Raw genomic sequence first — 17,998 nt, 5'->3', positions numbered from 1 at the left:
TATTAATATGTGAATATATCATATAGCCTATATATATATATATATGTATATAAATATATACCAAATCTCTCGAGAAAAAAATGCAATTTCCAATATCTTGAACCTTAATCAAATCAACAAGACATAGGAGATTGTTTGCCTAGATTAACGTCTATGATTGTTGAGAACAAATCATAATTATTTTTGAAAGACCTTGCTATCTACAATTATGTGTTCAACTGGTGAATACAGAGTGGTTCGGTTTTATATCAAATACAGTCAAGAACAACAAATCCGATGTGTAATGAGTGGCCTTGTTTTAAGCTTTTATCGTTGGGCTGCACGAAAGAACGGAAGAATTTGGGTTTGCTATGATAGCATAACTACTTCGCGCCTTTATATCGCAACGCCTTCACTGCCACGCCTAATTCACTCGTCACTTCTTCACTCGCCACGCCTTCTCTCTCCACTCCTTTTCTCCTCTGTGGACCGACTTCACTCGCCACGTCTTTACACACCACGCCTTCATTAGCCACACCTTCACTGTCGCCTCTTGTCCCCTCTTGCTACGCCTTCACTCGCCAGGGCCCTATTTCATAAAAAGTTGATATGATAGCAACTCTTGCTGGAATGGCAATTGTCATAGTAACGACAAGAATCCAGCTTCGTGATTGGCTGTTGCCATTGGAAGTTGCCATTCCAGCAAGAGTTGCCATCCTAACTTCTTTTATGAAATGGGGCAAGGTCTTCACACACTGACACTCACTAGCCATGCCTTCACTTGCTATGCCTTCTCTCGCCACGCCTTCACTCGCCCGACTTCTCACACCGCACCTTCACTCGCCACGCCTTCTCTCGCCATGCTTTCACTTGTCACCTCTTCTCTTGCCACGCCTTCTCTCCCCGCGCCTTCACACACCACGCCTTCACTCTTCACGGCATCACAAAGCCACAAGCCATGTCGACTCTATTCTCGTACAAGGGCCTATGTCTTTCTTTTTCTTTAGGGTTATGTACCTCCTCAATGGTCTTATTGCAGAAATCACCTCACCGATATTATTTTTCAGAGAGGAGTGAAGTGTGTGCGTGTGTCCCCCCCCCCCCCCCCCCCCATTTAAAATCTCCTTCTGTTCTTTTTACTGCTTTGTGGTTAAAGTGCATTGTCAGTGGCTACTTTCGGCGGGACTCTGAACCTCATACGTGCATGCATACTCGAAACCCGTGTTGTGGCTATACATGTTTTTGATAGTTCGCAGCCATAACAAGGCACACTCTCTCTCATTTATCTGTTTTAACTGTCTGATTCAAATTGCATTGACTTTGTATTTCATTTATATATGAAACAGAAATTCAGAAATAAAATCAAAATCAGTCAATCAATCTTGTTGAATGACCGACACAGCAGGCGTAGTGTGACGGTCTTGTCTTAAATTATTCACCAAAAATATAACCAGAATATCAAACATAAATTCAGTCAGCATTTTTGATTATTCAGTTACATTCAAGACATTTAGTTTGGGTGTGACATGCAAGCTTGTTGAGTTATGCTGCACGATATTCAACCAACATTATCACAGTTACTTTCAGTTGCTTCAATTATTGTGCTTTTCATTTCCATCGAACAGAAATGTAATACAAATACAGAGTATGCATAAATAAATCACAAATTGTATGCAATGGAGGTCATAAGGCTTTTGTACAATATAATGATGAACGAATTATGACTGGAAACGATGCAACGTTGCAACGGTGACCCCCCCCCCCCCCAAAAAAAAAGAAAAAAAAAAGAAAAAAAAAGTAAATACACAAATGGAAAAGAGTGTTATGCAGAAAAGCGCAGCCTGTTAAACGTATAGACCAGTTGAAAAACAAAATAGCAAAATCATGTTAAATATTTTCTAATTGATTTAGTATACAATGTAGAGCATTTTCCGACAGATATATACGGCAACACTATAGGCAAAAAGGCCTATAGCAGCTTCACACTATAGGCAAATGAGATCAGTGAGCTCGACAATAGGCAAAAAAGGCCCATTCATGAGTCCGACACTTGGCAAAACAGGCCCACGAGACCGACACTATACACGTGCAATACTGAGCCCTGTGATTGTATTGTCTCTCTCGTGGGCCTTGTTTGCCTATCATGTCGGGACTTCTGGGCCTCGGGCCTATTTGCCTAGTGTCAAGCTCATGGGCTGAATGATTCGTTCGTTTTATGACTTACTGCAACTGGACCTTTTTTTTTTTAATGTATGACTCTAAAGTGTCGGACAGATCCAAATCGTACTGTATAATCTATGCCGGGTCTGCATGTGCAATAGAATTCATAGCGGTGAAGTTCGTTCACGCGGACTTTGAACTTGGCATATAATAACGGGGACGACACTTTATGGTACAGGCGGGGTGACGAAGCATTTTCGTCTTCTTTCTGTTTTGGTGTGTGTGTGTGTGTGTGTGTGTGTGTGTGTGTGTGTGTGTGTGTGCGTGTGTGTGTGTGTGTGTTTCGAACCTAGTCGATTGTTGATCTGCATTTATTGTCGATTTCCCGATTCCCATAACATTATTATGATACTTAGATATAGGCCTATATATATTTGCACTCATATACGCTCTCACGTGCATAAAACCACTGGTGTTATTCAAAAGTTTTCATTTCGTTGTTCGCATGATACATGAAAGCAAATAAAACAAACATTCATATAAAAGTGGAGATAGTGCAACGAATAATCACAAAACCGAATGATTTAGTAATGCAATAGTCGTCTATTGGCCTTGGCTCCCTTTTCGATCGTTGAACCGCTGGCAGTTCTGTTCGGCTTGTTGGTTGATACCAAAAGATATTCTCACTGCTTCTTTCTCCCGATTCTTCTCCCACCAATTTGTCTTGGTTCGTTTTTAAAAGACAAATACGGTAATCGTAAGACAACGATTGATAATATATCGCCATACTACCAACTCTTGCAATTAATGCCCCTCCTATACATTTAAGTTCTATAATGCAAATACATAGTGACTTGTGTTGATCGATTCATCACCCAATATCTGTATACAAGTTCAAGATTCAAGTTTCAAATTTATTCTCACTTCCATCAAATAAACAAAGAAATTATATACAATGTATATGCACAGGATATTTGTAATAATTGCAGAATGTGATTTAACAAAGTACATATGAAAATGAGTAACAGATGAAAAAAAAAACACCCACAATTATATCTTTTTTGATATAGACATAAAGCATATGATACAAGATAACCAAGGATAGGGATGAAAATGGAGGGTCCCACTAAGAGGCAAAGCTTGCACGATATGGGACCCTCAGAAAATACATAAAACAGCGATATAAAACAAAAGTACTTGTCACTTAGAATTACTTAGTTTTTCTTCAGGTTACTTGAGTACGCCTGAAAAAAAAATCCAAACCAAGATTATGTAAGTGACATTTATTGATTATTGCTAAATGTAGGCCTAATATGATTAACAAAATGAGAATATGCTCCCTATCAAATGAGCATGAAACTTATTGTGTGTTTCCACGTTACGTAGGCTCTACTGTACGTGATTAAGAACAAGACATTGCAGGAAGCATGCGAGTTATGATCGGTCTTGGAGAAGTTGCATTCCAATTCAGGGGCGGATCCAGGAATTCCGTAAAGAGGGGGCGCGTTTACAAAATTAAAGGGGGCGCGTTTACAAAATTAAAGGGGGCGCACGCACCCCTCCCCCATTTTTTCTTTTTATTTCCTTTGTTTCAACAAAAAATAAAGGGGGGGGGGGCGTGCGCCGGTTGCGGTCCTCCCTGGATCCGCCCCTGCAATTTCTTTTTCAATCATAATATGAGTACTTAAAACGTAGATGTCATTGGCATATCTTGGTTTGGCATTCTTTTCTTGTGGGCGTATCCATATAGGTCCTTTAGTCCCATGGAGAAAAATACACTATAGTAGAAATATTAATGTGAAACATAATGCCAATGGCACATATCGCAGATTCATAGATAATTCTTTTGGTCACACATGTGATGCGATCCAAGCTAGGGTATTATGAATAATACAAATCAACATACTTTAATCACATTGCATAGTTCCTTTAGTGAATTGGCATAGGCCTATCACATAATATTTACCACAAGAAACGACGACACTTGAGCTGCAACATGATAAATATGCACTTTGTAACATGCTTGTAAACAGATTTATCGCTACTTTCATACCGGGCAAATATTCGAGATAACAGTTTACCCAGCATCCTGAAAATGTATGCACAATATTTCCGGTGGTTTTTACTGCCCTGGCCAAATTACTTTGTTGACATCTTACGGTGGGCGTGGCGTTTGATATTGAGCTACTGGAGTTCACGCCTCTTGATGGTTTGGTCCGTCCAGCTCCGTGCATCACGCATGGCTATGTAGTGGTTAATACTCGAGGTAGTCTAGCTAGCTGCAACAGCTCGAAGTGTGCGACAGTAACAAGGCGTGTTCACCATCGCGGTTACAGGATTTTGATAATCGGAGACGCTTTTAGCATATCTCCTCTGGTATCTCGGAAAAGGTTAGGCATGTCACTGTGTTACTGAGGTTCTTGTCATTGATCATGATGCGAAAATATTGATCGAGTTACTGTCACGATCGAGGGTATAAAAAGAGAATTCGCTAGTCGCGTATTTTTTGTAGTCGGCCATGTTGTAAAAGCTTGTATTAGTTGTAAATATCATTATAGTAGAAGGTCTATTTTGTAAGCAAATGCTCTTGAATTTGAAATTGCACCGGCCCAAGTGGCAGCGCCCCGGGCCGCGATTTTTTTTTCCGTAACCCTAACGCGTCGAAATTGCCCATTGTGTCACTTGAGCAAAGACTATCAGTGTACAAGTTGGTTTTTTGTACGCATGTGCGTGGACTTGGCAGTTAGGCGTTGAGTTCGCACTGTTACACCAGGGAGGTGGAAGAGAGATTCCACCTCCCTGGTTACACAGTATACAGAGTACCATTGGCATGGTCGTCTGCTAATCAGATTACAACGTGAGAATGGGACGCCGTCCTTCAAGCAGAAACCAGGGAGGTGGAAGAGAGAACATAACAACGGTTTGTGTGTATGGGGTATGTGTATGCGCGTGTGTGAGTGTTTGTGAGTATTATATATACGTAGCGACACGTAGCGGTATTTAGGTTAGTGAAGCAACATTCTTTGTCAAATTTGTAATCTGCTATTTACATGCAGATGATTAACGTCTGTATATCTGTTCATTTTACTCATGTTTGTATTCCCATATACACTATAATCTTGTATATCTTTTGTGTCATGTGTAATCGTTAGTATTGTATTCACTGGTTTGTTATATTGTTATTCATACTCTTTGTTTGCTACTCTCATACCCCGAGAGGAGGTCGAAAGAGTCAATAAAATTCACAAAATTCACAAATATTTAGGTCTGCAGCGATTGCTAGTGTTAACATTGATCATGTTTATTAAGCCCCACAAAATCATATTCGAAGAGGGCATTTGGTCTTGGGTAACATGGATGAACTCCTAGGTTAATTTGGGTTTATCCTCCAACTTCACAATGATTCAGAAAGGCGTAGTAGACTCCATTTTAGTTCAGGTTCATATATATCAACGTATATGATTACATTCTCATGCAATAACATCCATGATGAAGATGGGGGAGGGAAGAGAAACTGCGGGAGGCGGGGGAGCTAGTAATCATCGATTTTGATCAATGAAATCTCTCTATAAATGTTTTGATTTAATCAGCTTTAAAAAGGAATTTTGGATCGGCATTTAAAAATCAAAAGATGTGCTATTTCCATCAAATTCAATTCATTTTCCCAGTCCACACATGTGCAAAATTGCTCTAGTATCACGGTATGAATGGCTCTATCAATAATTTTTTGATGTTCACTTTATCATTGCCAACCCTATAGTCCTTCTCATCACTTACCATCGTCACCTCTACCATCACGACCATCATTGAAGGAAACCAAACTCAAAAAGAAATGTGGATTGAGTGAAAGGAGCAACATTAGTAGAACACATCAGTGAAAGTTTAAGGAAAATCGGGCAATCGATGCAAAAGTTATGAATTTTTTAAGTTTGGATGTTGGAACCACTGGATGCATGACATCATGTGTGGGCAACAACATAAAGAAAACCAAAGAAAACAAATATGTTTTCACTTTTCTTGAGTAATGGAAGAGCATTTGATTAACCACTTTCAGAAAGTATATGGGGAATGATTACTACCCTTAAAGGTAGGGAATCCCATTTGCATGCCTTAAATGAAGAGTTGTATAAATACAGTGGTATGTTGAAGAGAGTATCATTTTAGAAACTCCCATAAAGTATTGAAAGTGGAAGGTAACATTTAGTACATTTTTAGACCGTTAGATTTTGAATTGAATTTTTTTTCGGGGCTCACCGTAAATTCCAGTACATTACTAGGCTACCTTTGCAGACCCATGCACTGCATGTGTGTCAATCATGTATATTTTGTGAAGAAAGTTCATCAAAACTTACAAACATTTCTATATACATTCTTGCCACACACTCTATATGTTATTACATCAGCTCTTATACTTTTAGATTTGTGTTTGTAGATAAAAATACAGAAGACTGCAGCAAAAAGGCTTAAGTGTGGCTGACACACAAAACTACTGAGTAGTTAAGAGTTTTGTGCATTATTCAAATTGTAGATAACTGTTGACTTCCAAATTTAAGCAGTGGCCTAAACAAGTCCCCTGAGGTTCATATTTAATGTTTTGCTGCATTTTGGGAGTTCTGTAAAAGGTATCCCCTACCTTTAACATAAATTATGTCAGTATCAATTAAGTTGATGGAATGTATAATTTTATCGATTTTTTTTTTTTTTTTTTGGGGGGGGGGTGGAATTCTCTTCATATTTTCTGTACAGTGTTGCCCATCATGGTCTCTAGTAGTCTCTTTATTCAGTGATTACAACACAAAAAATATATAAACGAAAAACTTTGCATCGATTGTCCGATTTTTCCTCAAACTTTCACTGATGTATAATACTAATGTTGCTGCGTTCACTCAATCCATATTGGTCTTTGGGTTTTGGTTTCCTTTAATATCAACCAATCATCACTATACCATCATTACTTTTATTAGATTACCATGCACGACCATAAACATCATTACTATCATTTCACAACTGGATATCATCTTATCATCATCACCACGATTATCACTCGTATTACCATCGTATACATATCACCACAAGCAATATCTTCCACCACTATCAATACTTTTTTTCCAAGTCATCAATCCATCAACAACAACTTCACGAAATCTCTTTCAAAGTTGTCAGCATCATCATCATTATCATAAGTCTAAATAAGCATTGCGACTGGCAATATGTTCATACTCGATCCCTCCCTCCATTGCCCACATGGCCTAGCACCCGTAATTGAAATGATGAAGAGAAACGATTGAATATTAGAACACTGATTTGTTTGTTTGTTTGTTTGTTTGTTTGTAAGAACACTAGCTGCATTCACACGTACAAAATAGCTGGTTACCGAGCGCGCTCCAAAACTCGAGAGTTCTTGTTATACTCGCAACTTCATGATCGATATAAACTTCATGATCGATATATTATAGAAACAAACACCAGGCTTTAACTGGTATCAGATTCCCAGGTGGGTTCATGACTTTAAATGTGTATAAACCATTTGTTGTCGATTGACACCCAAAAAAGGAAGCCATGCGTGATTTGTTGTCTCGAAGTCGTGCAGTATCGTACACATAGAGCTGTGATAGTAGTTTACCAGTATATGAAGTTTATCAATATCAGCATAGCCATATGTTTACTATATGTGAGAGAGAGAGAAAAAAAATCAAACCCACAGCTCCGATTCTCAAGTACAACACATTTGTAGAAGAGATTTGAAACGATCGTTTTATAATGTGTTATTTGGCACAAAATAATTTCACTTATTTTTAATAATATTAATCGATAACCAAATTAAAATCAATTTGCCCGATATTCAGCCAAATTTAAGATCTTTTCATTAAGTTGGAGCAACGAGCATTAGTTCAGAGTCACAGAGGCTACTTTCGAGTTTTTATGAAATACATTCATAGGAAACTGATAGCTATAAGTTTGATAAGTATGATAGCACCCAAAATATATATCATGGTTACAGTTCGTTATTGAGAAGGTTCGTTATTCAGAAGGTTCTTTATTCCGTAGGTTCGTTATTCCAAAGATTCGTTATTCCGAAGTTCTTTATTCCGAAGGTTCGTTATTCCGAAGTTTCGTTTTCCAAAGGTTCGTTATTCCGAAGGTTCGTTATGGACCCTATTTCATTGTCGGATCAATGAATCTTCGGAATAACGAACCCTATTTCATTTTCGAATAAACGAGCCTTCAGAAAGCGATCCATATTTTTTCGGATAAACGAACCTTCGGATTAACGAACCTGCGGAATATCGCCACAAATGTTCGGAATAACATACCCTTTTTGATTTTCGGATTAACGAACCTTCGGAATATTCGAAACACACAAATTCCCTATATACTTATAGAGGTTTGTTAACCCTAAATTCAAGAAAGGTTCGTTAATCCGAACATTTGTAACGTTATTCCGAAGGTTCGTTAGTCCGAAAATAAAATAGGGTTCGCTATTCCAAAAGGTCGTTTATTCGAAAATGAAATAGGGTTCGTTATTCCGAGATTCGTTAATCCCAAAATCAAACAAGGTTCTGGAACGGGTCATAAGACTTTTTTTGAACGTTCTTAGAACGTTTTTAAACCTTCTAGAGGGTTTTCAAAAGTTATCTGGATGTCTATAACGTCCAAACGTTTTTCTGTCGGTCCTTAAAACTTCAGAAAGTTTTTTTAGTGTTATCTTACCGTTTAAAACAACGTTTTTAAACGTCCAATTGAAACGTTTAAATACGTCGAAAACCTTCCACAAGACGTTCTGAAAAAGTTTTGACAAAACTTGGAATGTTTCAAGAACGTTTAGAAAACGTCTTTGTGTTAGCTGGGTAAAGACGTATAATTCAAGTCAGTTTTGAGACGCATTATTTTCACTTCATATTTACGACGTATTAGTGAAATAAAATTTACTTTGCTTTGCAATCTATTTACCACGTCATATTAATGACGTGACGTTAACTTTACGTCAGTTTTGCGACGTCTTTGTAACTTCATATGATAAGGCCTAGGAATTATAATTTTATAGAGTTATATCAGTTTGCGACATATATACTGTCGTAAGAACGACGACAATTTCACGTCAGTCAACTGTCAAAAATAAGATTTTTTTTTTTGCTCAAATGGAAGACATAGAGAGACGTCATTATCTAGACTTTAGAAAGGCGTAATAACCGTCGTTTGTTTGCGGTAAATAAGCAAAGAAAACAGACGCTATTAAGACGTCTCAAACTGACGCCAATAAATCGTATTGTTGTTTGAACCCATATCTAAAAGACGTCATATTTGTGACGTCTTTCTGACGCCTGGTTGGTTATACGAAGGCGTTGTAAAGACGTGTAGATTACTAATTTAAAGTCTTATAGACGAAAATAAACACAGATACTTGACATCATAATCGTTTCAAACTGACGTGAATATGTCGTATTTTTCAAACTGACGTCAATATAAATTATGTCGTATTTTTGCTCAAATGGAAGTTGTCCCAAAGATGTCATTGGTGGTCATTAGATTCGTCTAAATGACGTGTAAATCACAATTCTAAAGACAAGATTTACGTCAGAATGACGTCACGAGCACGTCATCTACACGTTAATTCATGCCTTTGTGATGTATATTGGAAAAGAAAAAAAGGAAGACGTCTGAAAGACGCCTTTTTCACGAAAACTATGTGAACAAGGAAAATGGACGTGATTTTGACGTCATTTTTAGATCGTGGGCGGTTAAGGTCTAATAAAGAGCATGACTGTGAGTACCTCAAAGTACAACCAAGATACAAATCTGGGTCCTAGCTGACATTTGGACGTTTCTAAACGTTCTTGAAACGTTCCAAGTTCGTTATTTGGACGTTTTGTCAAAACGTTTGCAGAACATCATTTTTCTGGAAGATTTTCGACGTATTCAAAACGTTTCAATTGGACGTTATAAAAACGTTTTTTAAACGTTAAAATAACAAGAAACCTTTCTAATACTTTAAGGACCGACAGAACGCGTTTGTATACGTTATAGACATCCAGATAACTTTTGAACAAAAAAAGTCTTATGACCCATTCCAGAACCCTGTTTGACTTTTGGATTAACGAACCTTCGGAATAATGAACCCTATTTCATTTTCGAATAAACGAGCCTTTTAACGAGCCCGGAATAACGTCACAAATGTTCGGATTAACGAACCTTTCTTTAATTTAGGGTTAACAAACCTCTAAGTATATAGGGAATTTGTGTGTTTCGGATATTCGTTCTTCCGAAGATTCGTTAATCCGAAAATCAAAAAGGGTATATGTTATTCCGAACATTTGTGGCGATATTCCGCAGGTTAGTTATTCCGAAGGTTCGTTTATCCAAAAAAAAAAAAAAAAATAGGGTTCGCTTTCTGAAGGCTCGTTTATTCGAAAATGAAATAGGGTTCGTTATTCCGAAGGTTCGCTAATCCGAAAATAAAATAGGGTTCGTTATTCCGAAGGTTCATCGATCCGACAATGAAATAGGGTCCATAACGAACCTTCGGAATAACGAACCTTCGGAATAAAGAACTTCGGAATAACGAATCTTTGGAATAACGAACCTTCGGAACAAAGAACCTTCTGAATAACGAACCTTCTCAATAACGAGCTGTAACCATGATATTTTGGGTGCTATCATCGTTCAAACTTATAGCTTATCTTTTCATAAAAACTCGAAAGTGTATAGCCTCTATGACTCTGAACTAATGCTCGTTGCTCCAACTTAATGAAAAGATCTTAAATTTGGCTGAATATCGGGCAAATTGATTTTAGTTTGGTTATCGATTAATATTATTAAAAATAAGTGAAATTATTTTGTGCCAAATAACACATTATAAAACGATCGTTTCAAATCTATTCTACAAAGCACATGTGTTTTACATGAGAATCGGAGCTGTGGGTTTGATTTTTTTTTTCTCTCTCTCTCACATAGTAAACATGGCTGCTGATATTGATAAACTCCATATACTGGTAAACTTCTATCACAGCTCTATGTGTACGATACTGCCCGACTTCGAGACAACAAATCACGCATGGCTTCCCTTTTTGGGTGTCAGTCGACAACAAATGGTTTATACACATTTAAAGTCATGAACCCACCTGGGAATCTGATACCAATTAAAGCCTGGTGTTTGTTTCTATAATATATCGATCATGAAGTTTATAAAAAGTTGCGAGTATATTAAACAAGAACTCTCGAGTTTTGGAGCGCGCTCGGTAACCAGCTATTTTGTACGTGTGAATGCGGCTAGTGTTCTTACAAACAAACAAACAAACCAACCAACAAATCAGTGTTTTAATATTCAATCGTTTCTCTTCATCATTTCAATTACGGGTGCTAGGCCATGTGCGCATTGAAGGGAGGGATCGAGTATGAATATATTGCCAGTCGCAATGCTTATTTAGACTGATGATAATGATGATGATGCTGAAAACTTTGAAAGAGATTTCGTGAAGTTGTTGTTGATGGATTGATGACATGGAAAAAGTATTGATAGTGGTGGAAGATATATTGCTTGTGGTGATATGTATACGATGGTATAATACGAGTGATAATTGTGGTGATAAGATGATATCCAGTTGTGAAAATAAATGATAGTAATGATGTTTATGGTCGTGCATGGTAATCTAATAAAAGCAATGATGGTATATAGTGATGATTGGTTGATATTAAAGGAAACCAAAACCCAAAGACTAATATGGATTGAGTGAACGCAGCAACATTAGCATTATACATCAGCGAAAGTTGAGGAAAAATCGGACAATCGATGCAAAGTTTTTCGTTTATATATATTTCTGTGTTGTAATCACTGAATAAAGAGACTCTTAGAGACCATGATGGGCAACAGTGTAAAGAAAATATGAAGAGAATTCCATCAAAAAAAAAAAATCGTTGAAATGATACATTCCATCAACTTAATTGATACTGACATAATTTATGTTAAGGGTAGTAATCATTCCCCCTATACTCTCTGAAAGTGGTTAATCAAATGCTCTTCCATTACTCAAGAAAAGTGAAAACATATTTGTTTTCTTTGCTTTTCTTTATGTTGTTGCCCTCACAATACCATGATGTCATGCATCCAGTGGTTCCAACATCCAAACTTAAAAAATTCATAACTTTTGCATCGATTGCCCGATTTTCCTTAAACTTTCACTGATGTGTTCTACTAATGTTGCTACTTTCACTCAATTCACATTTCTTTTTGGGTTTTGGTTTCCTTCAATGATGATCGTGATGGTAGAGGTGAGATGGTAAGTGATGAGAAGGACTATAGGGTTGGCAGTGATAAAGTGAACATCAAAAAATTATTCATAGAGCAATGCAAACCGTGATACTAGAGCAATTTGCACATGTATGGACTAGGAAAATGAATTGATTTTGATGGAAATAGCACATCTTTTGATTTTTAAATGCCGATCCAAAATGCCTTTTTAAAGCTGATTAAATTAAAATATTTATAGAGAGATTTCATCGATCAAAATCGATGATTACTAGCTCCCCCCCCCCCCCCCACTCCCGCAGTTTCTCTTCCCTCCCCCATCTTCATCATGGATGTTATTGCATGAGAATGTAATCATATACGTTGATATATATGAACCTGAACTAAAAAGGAGCCTATACTACGCCTTTCTGAATCATCAAAGTTGGAGGATAAACCCAAATTAACCCAAGAGTTCATCCATGTTACCCAAGACCAAATGCCCTCTTCGAATCTGATTTTGTGGGGCTTAATAAACATGATCAATGTTAACAATAGCAATCGCTGTAGACCTACATATCTGTGAATTTTGTGAATTCTTTTGACTCTTTCGACCTCCTCTCGGGGTATGAGAGTAGCAAACAAAGAGTATAAATAACAATATAACAAACCAGTGAATACAATACTCAAAGATTACACATGACTCAAAGATATGCAAGATTATAATGTATATGGGAATACAAACATGAGTAAAATGAAAAGATATACAGACATTAATCTACATGTAAATAGAAGATTACAAATTTGACAAAGAAGGTTCCTTCACTAACCTATATACCGCTACGTGTCGCTATGATACGTATACATAACACTTTGATTGTGATTTATTCCAAGCTTCAATTAGATTTCATTTTGCAAGATATTGATGACGACGTCGAGTTTACATGCATCCTATAGTAACACAAGTCTCGCGAGACACAGGAAAAGTGTCAGCAGTCGGCGAACAAAACTACAGAAATACACCTAAGGCAAAGCCGAACGCGATGGCGATGACATATGAAGTGGAAACACACACACACACACACACACACACACACACACACAAAAACAAACAAACAAACAAACACTCACACACGCGCATACACATACCCATACACACAAACCCGTTGTTATGTTTCTGCTTGAAGGACGGCGTCCCATTCTCACATTGTAATCTGATTCTGTGGTTAGCAGACGACCATGCCAATGGTACTCTGTATACTGTGTAACAGTACGAACTCAACGCCTAACTGCATGAAGTCCACGCACATGCGTACAAAAACCAACTTGTACACTGATAGTCTTTGCTCAAGTGACACTATTGGCAATTTCGAGGCGTTAGGGTTACGGAAAAAAAAATCGGAGGCGATTTTTTTTTCCGTAACCCTAACGCGTCGAAATTGCCAATTGTGTCACTTGAGCAAAGACTATCAGTGTACAAGTTGGTTTTTGTACGCATGTGCGTGGACTTCGCAGTTTAGGCGTTGAGTTTGTACTGTTACACAGTATCATGGACCCATGCACAGTATATACAGAATACCATTGGCATGGTCGTCTGCTAACCACAGAATCAGATTACAAAGTGAGAATGGGACGCCGTCCTTCAAGCAGAAACATAACAACGGGTTTGTGTGTATGGGTATGTGTATGCGCGTGTGTGAGTGTTTGCGTGTGTGTGTGTGTGTGTGTGTTTCCACTTCACATGCCATCGCCATCGCGTTCGGCTTTGCCTTAGGTGGTATTTCTTTAGATTTGTTAGCCGTCTGCTGACACTTTTCCTGTGTCTCGCGAGACTTGCGTTACTAGGATGCATGCAAACTCGACGTCGTCATCAATACATGTATCTTGAAAAAGTAAATTGGAAATCTAATTGAAGCTTGGAATATTAATCATAATCAAAGTATCATATATACGTAGCGACACGTAGCGGTACCTATATAGGTTAGTGAAGCAACCTTCTTTGTCAAATTTGTAATCTGCTATTTACATGTAGATTAACGTCTGTATATATTTTCATTTTACTCATGTTTGTATTCCCATATTATACACTATAATCTTGTATATCTTTTGTGTCATGTGTAATCTTTGAGTATTGTACTCACTGGTTTGTTATATTGTTATTTATACTCTTTGTTTGCTATATACTCTCATACCCCGAGAGGAGGTCGAAAGAGTCAATAAAATTCACAAAATTGACAAATATTTAGGTCTGCAGCGATTGCTATTGTTAACATTGATCATGTTTATTAAGCACCACAAAATCAGATTCGAAGAGGGCATTTGGTCTTGGGTAACATGGATGAACTCCTGGGTTAATTTGGGTTTATCCTCCAACTTCACAATGATTCAGAAAGGCGTATAGTATAGGCTCCTTTTCAGTTCAGGTTCATATAATTATATCAACGTATATGATTACATTCTCATGCAATAACATCCATGATGAAGATGGGGGAGGGAAGAGAAACTGCGGGAGGGGGGAGCTAGTAATCATCGATTTTGATCGATGAAATCTCTCTATACATATTTTAATTTAATCAGCTTTAAAAAGGCATTTTGGATCGGCATTTAAAAATCAAAAGATGTGCTATTTCCATCATAATCAATTCATTTTCCCAGTCCATACATGTGCAAAATTGCTCTAGTATCACGGTTTGAATTGCTCTATCAATAAGTTTTTGATGTTCACTTTATCATTGCCAACCCTATAGTCCGTCTCATCACTTACCATCGTCACCTCTACCATCACGACCATCATTGAAGGAAACCAAAACCCAAAAAGAAATGTGGATTGAGTGAAAGCAGCAACATTAGTAGAACACATCAGTGAAAGTTTAAGGAAAATTGGGCAATCGATGCAAAATTTATGAATTTTTTAAGTTTATTAAATTTTTTAAGGCAACAACATAAAGAAAATATAAAGAGAACAAACATGTTTTCACTTTTCTTGAGTAATGGAAGAGCATTTGATTAACCACTTTCAGAAAGTAGGGGGAATGATTACTACACTTAACATAAATTATGTCAGTATCAATTAAGTTGATGGAATATATGATTTTATCGATTTTTTTTTGGTGGAATTCTCTTCATATTATCTTCTTTACATTGTTGCCCATCATGGTCTCTATGTAGTCTCTTTATTCAGTGATTACAACACAAAGAATATAAAAACGAAAAACTTTGCATCGATTGCCCGATTTTTCCTCAACTTTCACTGATGTATAATACCAATGTTGCTGCGTTCACTCACTCCATATTGATCTTTGGGTTTTGGTTTCCTTTAATATCAACCAATCATCACTACCATCATTGCTTTTATTAGATTACCATGCACGACCATAAACATCATTACTACTTGTATCATTTCACAACTGGATATCATCTTATCACCACGATTATCACTCGTATTACCATCGTATATCACCACAAGCAATATATCTTCCACCACTATCAATACTTTTTTCCATGTCATCAATCCATCAACAACAACTTCACGAAATCTCTTTCAAAGTTTTCAGCATCATCATCATTATCATCAGTCTAAATAAGCATTGCGACTGGCAATATATTCATACTCGATCCCTCCCTCCAATGCGCACATGGCCTAGCACCTGTAATTGAAATGATGAAGAGAAACGATTGAATATTAAAACACTGATCTGTTTGTTTGTTTGTTTGTTTGTTTGTTTGTTTGTTTGTAAGAACACTAGCCGCATTCACACGTACAAAATAGCTGGTTCGAGCGCGCTCCAAAACTCGAGAGTTCTTGTTATATTCGCAACTTTTAACTTCATGATCGATATATTATAGAAACAAACACCTGGCTTTAACTGGTATCAGATTCCCATGTGGGTTCATGAATTTAAATGTGTATAAACCATTTGTTGTCGACTGACACCCAAAAAGGGAAGCCATGCGTGATTTGTTGTCTCGAAGTCGTGCAGTATCGTACACATAAAAAGTGATGAGATATTAGAGCTGTGAAAGAAGTTTACCAGTATGAAGTTTATCAATATCAGCATAACCATTATGTCTACTATGTGAGAGAGAGAAAAAAAAAATCTAACCCACAGCTCCGATTCTCAAGTAAAACACATTTGTAGAAGAGATTTGAAACGATCGTTTTATAATGTGTTATTTGGCACAAAATAATTTCACTTATTTTTTTTCCATAATCTTTTATTGATTCCATACAATTTCATAATAAATCGAATCACAAGTATTACAGCATCCACGATTCAACAAAACACAATTATAATGAAATCAAACCAAGCTCTACTTTCAGCAGAAACAGTGCATTCGTAAAGAATATACAATGCACCGAAAAACAAAAATAAAAACAAAACATACACTGCTTACTTACTTTCATTAAAATCAAATGGAGCTGTCCTTTTAGCATGACAGTACATTCATAAAAAAAGAATATTTATATTAAATGGAGCTGTACTTTCAGCATAACAGTGCTTCATAAGAAAAAAAAAGAATATTTAAAACATCAATATACACCCAAATAAAATCTATATTTTTGATATTAATCGATAACCAAATGAAAATCAATTTGCCCGATATTAGCCAAATTTAAGATCTTTTCATTAAGTTGGAGCAACGAGCATTAGTTCAGAGTCACAGAGGCTACTTTCGAGTTTTTATGAAATACATTCATATATAGGAAACTGATAACTATAAGTTTGAACGATGATAGCACCCAAAATATCATGGTTACATTTCGTTATTGAGAAGGTTCGTTATTCAGAAGGTTCTTTATTCCGAACGTTCGTTATTCCAAATATTCGTTATTCCGAAGGTTCTTTATTCCAAAGGTTCGTTATTCCGAAGTTTCGTTTTCCAAAGGTTCGTTATTCCGAAGGATCGTTATGGACCCTATTTCATTGCCGGATCAATGAACCTTCGGAATAACGAACCCTATTTCATTTTCGGATTGGCGAACCTTCGGAATAACAAACCCTATTTCATTTTCGAATAAACGAGCCTTCAGAAAGCGAACCCTATTTTTTCGGATAACGAACCTTCGGAATAGCTAGCCTGCGGAATAACGCCACAAATGTTCGGATTAACATACCCTTTTTGATATTCGGATTAACGAACCTTCGGAATAACGAATATCCGAAACACACAAATTTCCTATACTTAGAGGTTTGTTAACCCTAAATTCAAGAAAGGTTCGTTAATCCGAACATTAATTTGTGACGTTATTCCGAAGGTTCGTTAGTCCAAAAATAATATAGGGTTTTTATTCCAAAGGCTCGTTTATTCGAAAATGAAATAGGGTTCGTTATTCCGAAGGTTCGTTAATCCAAAAATCAAACAGGGTTCTGGAATGGGTCATAAGACTTTTTTGTTCAAAAGTTATCTGGATGTCTATAACGTCCAAACATTTTTCTGTCGGTCCTTAAAAGATTAGAAAGGTTTCTTGTTATTCTAACGTTAAAAAAAAAAAAAAAAAAAACGTTTTTATAACGTCCAATTGCAACGTTTTGAATACGTCGAAAACCTTCCAGAAAAATTTAATGATGTTCTGAAAACGTTTTGACAAAACGTCCAAATAACGAACTTGGAACGTTTCAAGAACGTTTAGAAACG

At 36.9% G+C, this 17,998-nt stretch overlaps 1 protein-coding gene across 1 annotated transcript in view; it reads left to right on the top strand.

Annotated features, from left to right (window-relative positions):
* The first annotated feature begins 4,497 nt into the window (after positions 1-4,497).
* Positions 4,498-17,998, top strand: part of LOC139708691 (ferroptosis suppressor protein 1-like) — a 30,458-nt gene continuing 16,957 nt past the window's right edge. Inside the window, exon 1 of the mRNA XM_071620624.1 lies at positions 4,498-4,529. The gene's annotated coding sequence lies outside the window, so the exon portion shown is untranslated. The remainder of the gene's footprint in view (positions 4,530-17,998) is intronic.

The sequence above is a fragment of the Diadema antillarum genome, unplaced genomic scaffold (assembly GCF_040938485.1).
Source record: "Diadema antillarum isolate AM-2024a unplaced genomic scaffold, OU_Dant_1.0 seq00001367_RagTag, whole genome shotgun sequence".
Classification (NCBI taxonomy): Eukaryota; Metazoa; Echinodermata; class Echinoidea; order Diadematoida; family Diadematidae; genus Diadema; species Diadema antillarum.
This window is presented reverse-complemented; position numbering and strand designations above follow the sequence as displayed.